Below are 7,811 nucleotides of genomic sequence, written 5' to 3'. Positions count from 1 at the left end.
CCACCCTCCTAGGGGACAAGTCTCCGTGACAACAACTGCAGCAGACACAGGCACAAAACAGAAAACTTTTTAAATAAAATGTTTGCTCACATACCAACAATTTTCTTAAATCTACATTGAAAATTAGTACCAATTTGCAGACACATGAGAGATCTACAATAATAACTTTCCAAGGAGTGTTTCTCCCTCATTTCCTCTAATTTCAAAATTCAAAATGATTACGATTTTGAAATCTTGGTTTGTGTGTCTGCGAGTGTGTTGCAGTGTGTGTGTATGTGTGTGTTTTGTCTACAGTGGGTATTAGAACATTTTCTGCTATTTTCCTCCAAAAAAGGAAAACAGATTGGGGAAACGAAATCCTAGGCTGACAATATATAGTTTTGTAAATACAGCATGGAACGATACAAGCATTTACCAACAGGCATTAGCTGCAACAATATGAATTCCACGGATGAGCAGTATAAAACATATTTAGAGCCCCTGCTGTACAGCATGCTACTGATGTCGTAGGATCGTGTTTATTGAGATGTACAGTGAAACCTAAGAAGCTGATCGCGTGCAAGAAAGGAATCTAAATTGACTTCTCCAAATTTCTGCTGCTTTCAGGTCATAAAAACCTAACACTCTAGACTCTAAACAAAATCTCTGTCAAAATGGACACTTAGCTTGAGATTCAGTCAGAAACGTCAGGCTAGGAAAAGAAGTCAACATTTTTTGTTACAGTGGTAGTGTTTTTGTTTCGTGGGTTTTTTTGTGGGCTTTTTTTGTACAGTTCTGTTCATTTTCTGTTTTTTGCTCCTACTGATACATCAGGCATCCAATCATGAAAAACAATGTCCATGTCACTAAAATGGCCTCCAGGCATCCAGTCTATCTACATTGGGGTTAAACATCTGTGTGAAGATGTGACAGCACACCCTATAAAAGGTATTATTGAGTAATATAGACTTTCTGTAATAACCAAACAGTAAAGAATATAGCTTTTTAAAGGTCTCCCCATGGCTGATCTCATGACTCAAAGATAAGACACTGTGCTGCAAGCTAAGTAATAAAATCTGGTGGATACTCTGGGCCAGCTTGTGACAAATCATATCAAAGTATTATTAAAGAAAGAAGTTGAGACCCAAGACTATTATTGATTCTTGACAGAATTTCTTATAAATAAAGTGTTGCAATCAGGTCCTGGACTTGCCAGGGTCCTGGTAGAATTCTTCCTATTATAGGGGAGGCTGCGAAACAGTAACGCTCCATTAGTGAGAGCCGAGAGCCTCTGTGTGCAGCACCACAAGGATGGGTCATGGTCAAAAGAGAGCCAGTGAGAACACAGTTTCCAAAGGCCTTTTAAGGCACTCTTTGCTGATCCCTTTTTGAAATGGGTAAAGCTGCCTCTGAGTTTCCACAGGAAGCAGTTTTGCCCTGACTGTGTTAGCAGAATGAATCTGTGACCCTTCCGAGCACTAAGGACACACCTCCATTAGTGTCCATATTCTTACAGGGAAGAGGCTGATACAGTCAACTGAAATGACAGGGTGATAAATATAAAACCACTATCATCAATAAGACTGGAATGTAAAAGCACTTAGTTTCAGCCTAAGTAACTCGCAGAAAGTTTGGTTTCAAGAACCAATGCGTCATCCATCACTACTCTACCTTCTGTTGACAAAGTAATTGTAAGATATCTAGAATGGAGGTTCAATACGAGCTGACATTTTTGAAAGGAGGAATTGTGTGCCGTACTTACTCATTAAATGTATTTTTCCTCTACTAAAGATGTTTCCTTTTTTATTTTATGTATGAATAACTTTAACTAAAGTTCCCCTGACACCCTGACTTTGCTCTGAATAGCACCTATATTCATTAACATAAAACCTGAAAGAAAATAATTTTAATGTAGTTTTTTTTAACACTTCAAAAGCCTCTAACAAATTGATCGAGCACAATTATGCATCCTAAAGGGAATTATAAAGAGATCACAGAAGGTTGAAAAGTTCTAGTTAAAAAAAAAAAAACTTTAGGGTGAAAAAGAAAAGAAAATTAGGCAGTAAATGTGAAACTTTGATGCACATTGAATTAAAGTAAACTTAGACTTTTTAGGTTATTTTTTAATATTTTCCTAGAGAAACAGTGTTCACAGAGAAGAATAAATAAGAGTTCCAGCAAAAGTGTCAGATAATTTGACAGAATGAGTTATATTTCATGATGTGTATAGACTTTGGAGTCAGAACCATCTGGGTTTGAATTTCTGCTCTGCCACTTGCTACCCATATGATGAGCAACAAGTTCCTTTTTTCTAAGACTTTTTTCTTCATCTGTAGCTGATGTGAGAATAAAAACACATTTTTTAAGATGCTTATTTATTTATTTTGAGAGAGAGAGAGAGAGAGAGAGAGAGAGAAAGAAAGAAAGAGTGAGCACAGGGAAGGGGCAGAGAGAGAGGGAGAGAGAGAATCCCAAGCAGGTTCCACACTGCCAGTGCAGAGCCTGACACGGGGCACAAACTCACGAACCATGAGATCATGACCTCAGCTGAAACCAAAAGTCAGATGGCTTAACTGACCACCCAGGTGCTCTGGAACCACACATTTTTAAAAGCATTCAACCTTCTGCCTTACACAAAGTATTTATGAGATTGGTCCTCCCAATCCCCCTTCCAAGAAAACCATGAGATGATCAGTTCTCCCTTTCTTTAAATCCTACAGAACTTTTTTGGAAGATCTAATTATCTTCACTTAAGTTCCAGAAGACAAACTTTCTCTTACGATGAGTGCTTCAACTCAGGCTAAAATCTCTATCCTAGTTCATCTGTAAGGGAGCATTCCTGGAATTTCTTTGCTCGACATATTGCTCTCAATCCTATTGTTTCGGGGTTTTTGTTTTTTGTTTTTGTTTTGTTTTTTGTTTTTTTTTTTTTTTTTTGGCAAAGCTCAGTTAAATCTACTTTCTCCAAAGAGCTATTCCAGATTTTTCCAGGCAGATTCCCACTCCTCTAGTGGCATCTTGTTTACCTTAATTTGCACTGCACTGTGGGTCCCTGGAGGGCAGCAACCATGTCTTGCTTGCCTTTGTACCCCACAGTAGCTAGCACTGCTGTTTTCTGATGGTGAACTCCCAAGCAACGTGCATTAAATGTCTACCGGTTTGGTGTCTTATAAAACCAGGCTAGGGGGTAAGTCCCAGAACTTGGAATAAAATCCTAAAGTAGCCGAACCACAGCACTAGCCCTTTTACATTTTGCAAATGTAATCACTGTGATCGCCATGTGGAGTTGCGGAAATTCAGGCAGTCAATCAAAACCACTTACTGAGCCCCAAAGCATTGTGAATAAGGGGGTATGCAAGAGAAATAAAAAGCTGTGCACAAACCTTTGAGAAACTTACTATCTCACTAAGAAAATATACATGAGGGGGATGTTAAAAACACACCACCACCATATGTAGGTTATAAATCTTAGACTGCCAGGCAATAAACCTCAGCGGATATGTTCCTGGTTGCCCCAAGCCATTGTATAGAAGTTATAGTGCAGAGAGCATATCAGTAAAACTATATTGGACCTGTTGCTCTGCATGAGGCTAGATTTATATTTAGCTAAAAGTCCAGGCAACTGGGACAAATCTCCTCTCTTTGTTTCAAGTGACAAACTTCCTAGTGGTTAAGTACTTGAGCTCCGGAGATGGTTAGCCTTGATCAGCTGGCCAGGTCTCTCTCTTTTCACCTGTGTGAACTTGAACTCAATCTCTTTGTGTCTTAATCTCCTCCTCTGCAAAAATGAGAGTAAAAATGGGATCTTTCTCATAGCATTTGGGGAGGCAGAGGAAATAAGTAAGCTCAAGACAAGCACTTGGAATAGTACCTGGCCAAAAGGAAGCACTCAGTAAGCACTATTTATCATTAATTGTTTCTCAGAAAGCAGCATATTTTGGCAAGAATACCATTCAGTAAGGCTCTTGACTGCTTGGCAAAATTCATCCCCAAATTTATGAGCTCACCTTGCATCTTGTTGCTGGTTGGATTTTTCCCTGTACTCTAAATTACATTGGCCTCGTGGGTTATAGTTACAAGGACATAATGGAGAACAAGGGAGAAAGGGCTAGGAGTGGTGGCTAAAGCAATTCTTACCTAGAAATGTGGTGAGGATTCTGAAATGAGGATGGTGAAGGAGGTCAGTCATTTAACTGAGAGGATGGGGCAGGGAACTAAAGACCCTATGTGCGTTGATCTTGTAATAATAACATTATGCCCCATATTTTACACACATACCGATATAGTACTCACAAAAACTCTCCATTACATGTTTTATTATCCCAGTTTTAGAGTTCAGAAAACCCAGGCTCTGGGATGCTAAGTGACTTATCCAGGGACAGACAGGCAGCACACGTTGAATCCAGGATTGGAACCCAATGCTGACTTCAAACTCATTAGTCTTTCATAGGCACCCTTGTCCCTGTGAAATAGTTCTCAAAAGTAGAAGAAAAATTGCTTTGCCAGGAATCAGATTTAGGGCCTACCTTTCACCCTGCACACAGGTTAGAACCACTAGTAAATCTTCTCTCGATTCTAAAGAGCAACTGGCTTTAACCGGAATCCAGTCTATGCATCCTGTGCACCAAGGAGAGAACCTCTAATTCTTTACCTTGATACTGTGTCCCACTGCAAAATTTAAAGACAAAAATCAAATACTCTTTTGTGCTTAGATGTTCTGCTTCTGCTTTCTGCAGCAGCACTTGGGTCCCTGAAGCACCTGAACCCATTTATTTTCCATCTGTTTCTTGCCTTCCTAAAGCAGCTTTATTGCACCCCAGAAGGCTTTCTCTCAATTAGAGAGGGGAGAGGCACTCAAAGACATGCAAGATGCACCAGAGACTCTGCAGGTAGGCAAGGAGGATAATCAGGTTCAAGCGTCCAGGACTGTAGATATCTGATCGTGCAGCACTCAGACATACATCGGCCTGGCTGACTCTTGTCTGAAGGATTATAAGTCAAAAAGACCTGTACCTACAAGTCCCTTTTGTGGGGCGAGGTAGGGGGTGGGGCGCAGAAGCTGACTTTGCCATATAGAGGGTGGAACTTAGGTGTTACTCAAAAATGGGAAAGGGATACAAATTGCTGGGGTCGATTTTCATGCATGTTGTTAAAATAAATGTAAAGGCAACTGTGGAATGCTACAGGGCTGCAGAGTAGTCAGAAGGCTTAGTGAATCAATTTTCTCACTGAGGATGGCCTCAGGCTTATCCCTCTGAAGGAAAAAACATCTAAAGCCCATCATTTTGTACCAATGACTGGCTGCTCCTGGGGAAAGATTCCCATATGAAACCCCGGAAGGTGTTTCCCCTGAGCCATGCCAGGTTTAATGGCTCCTGTTTGGATCCAATTAGGACTGGCTTGGGAAACTGGGAGAAAATGGAATCAGCAGGGGTGGGGAGACGCAATAGAGGGCAGAGGGGACTCGTTCATAGCTTTTCAGAGGGCAAAGGGGACTCGTTCATAGTTTTTTGGGTATCTGGAAACAGTGCTCGCTCATGACTTCTCTTACTCCAAATTGTTATGAGAGCCAATTATTCCACCTATTAAGGTTTTAATGTGGCACCAATAAGTCAAAACCGGTTTAACAACTAAGAATTATAGTTGGTATAAAATGTTTGAATTTGGGCTAATAACATATACTAAGTTATTAGACAGATGAGATTTAAAATGACTAAGGTAAGAAATTGGGTTCATAATGGACACATTAATAGACCACTAAACTGACTTTAAAGGCTCTGGCAGGCACAGTCAAGACACCAAATATGTAACAACTCCATCCATCTTGAGCTTCCTCATCATGTCACCTAATAGAATTTCAAACACTATTAGCACACTGATAAATGCTTATTATATATTATCCATGCATGCTGTCCTTTGAATTAAAAGACAAGAACCGGCACCTGCTACTTTGTGGAATTGGTTCATCTTTCTTTATCTTGATGCTGAAATGCTGATTTTACTTCTCCAGGTTGTCCGAGGAACCACAAACTTCCCACTAGTTTTAGAAAGACCCTTTTGTGACCAGAATGACCATAGCTCTGACTGGATAAAAACCCAGGACAACTTGAGAAGAAGCACCAGGACAACTTCTGTGACACTGAACTGGCCAATATCGTACAAACCAGACCTACTTTGTCATGCCAATGACAGGCCAATGACCATCATCGTTTACTTACTAACCAATATATTTTTTTTGAGCAATGGTTTTAAGCTGGGCCCTGTTCTAGTTACAGAGAATATGGTGTCAACCAAAATGTATAGGAACTGCCCCATCAAGGGGCTTAAGGTTTTGTGGGAGAGACCCATTAAACAAATAAAGACTGCAAAAAAAAAAAAAAGTTAATTATAAATATACTGCACATGTAGGACCTGTGGAACAGGGAGAGAATCGAATAATACTTCTCAGAGGAATAGCAGTTAATCAGAGATCTGAATCATAGACAGGATCTATTCAAGGGGGAAAAAAAACAAAAAACAAAACAAAAAACAAAATGTATACAAAAGTCTTAAACCACAAAAGAACTCTTCTACTCACCAAGAGAAAAGGGGAATGATTAGCAAAGACCACTTAATGGAGAGTATGATAAAATTGAAGGTTCTGTTCTAAGATCTAAGCAGGGGAGCCATGTGGTTAAATCTGAGTTTTTAAAAACACTTCTATTACTGCTATCTGGAATGGATTGAAGGGATCAACGAAGACAGCTAGAAGTGTAATTAGGAAGCAATTTCAGTGATCCATGTGTGAGATGATCAAGGTCTAAGTCAGGATCCAAATGCTGACAGTGGAAATAAAGAGCACTGGAAGGAATCAAGATCCATTTTGAAAGTCGGATCAATAAGACCTGTGATGTATAGGAGAGAGGGATGGAGAGAGAGGCAGGTGTCCATAATAACTCTTAGATTTCTGGCATGAAGAATTGGATGGGTAGAGATGCTATTTAACCACCTTAGCTTATGGTAGGGGCATAAATCCATATGGAAATTCCATGAAAAGTACATCAACCCCTTGTCTATTGCAATAGCTTAATTTTCTGCAAGTCTCATTGATGGAGAACTTAAGTAAGAGGTAACACTTCCATGGGAGCCAAAATAGATATCATAAAATCCATGAGATACAATTGTGAACTTTAATATAGAAAAACCCCTTAAAGTCTCAGTCAAAACCACCTTTTACTTTTCCTTTAAACAAAATGTATTAGACTTCTTTATGCAGCACCTAGGTGGCCATAGGAATAATGACACAAAGCAATATACAGAAACAAGTGAATGACTCCACAAAGTAACAACATCTATAAGAATATGGACACAAAACAAGAGTAGTACATAAAGTGCAATGTGAAAAAACACGCATGGGAAATAAGCAGTTTTAATTGTTTTGATCATATTTGCCTAGGAAAGATACTCTTTCTCTCAGTTGTCCTCATATGCCTTGACTCATGAAAATAATCTCTATTACTGCTTTTATTTCTCTCTTTTCTTTTTGTCCCTTTTTTGTTCTCCTCTCCCTGTTTTTTTAATCTTCACTTTGCACTTTTTTCCTAGGAAATTACAAAAGTAGACTTAACAATTACAATTATATCCATGAGAAAAGGCACAGTGGAGGTGGGGAACGTTTCTTTAAAGTCAGGAAATACACACAGGAATCCTGTCTCTCAGTCTCCACTGTGATCTAAAGAACACTAGGCTATGATCTTAAAAACACAGAGACTCTTATTTATCTTTGTATCCCAATATTTTAGCATAATACCTAGAAAAATTGATTTAAATCTTTTTAGTGAAGGGTATATTGA

This window comes from Panthera onca, chromosome C1 (assembly GCF_046562875.1).
Source record: "Panthera onca isolate mPanOnc1 chromosome C1, mPanOnc1 haplotype 2, whole genome shotgun sequence".
In the NCBI taxonomy this organism is placed as follows: domain Eukaryota; kingdom Metazoa; phylum Chordata; class Mammalia; order Carnivora; family Felidae; genus Panthera; species Panthera onca.
This window is presented reverse-complemented; position numbering follows the sequence as displayed.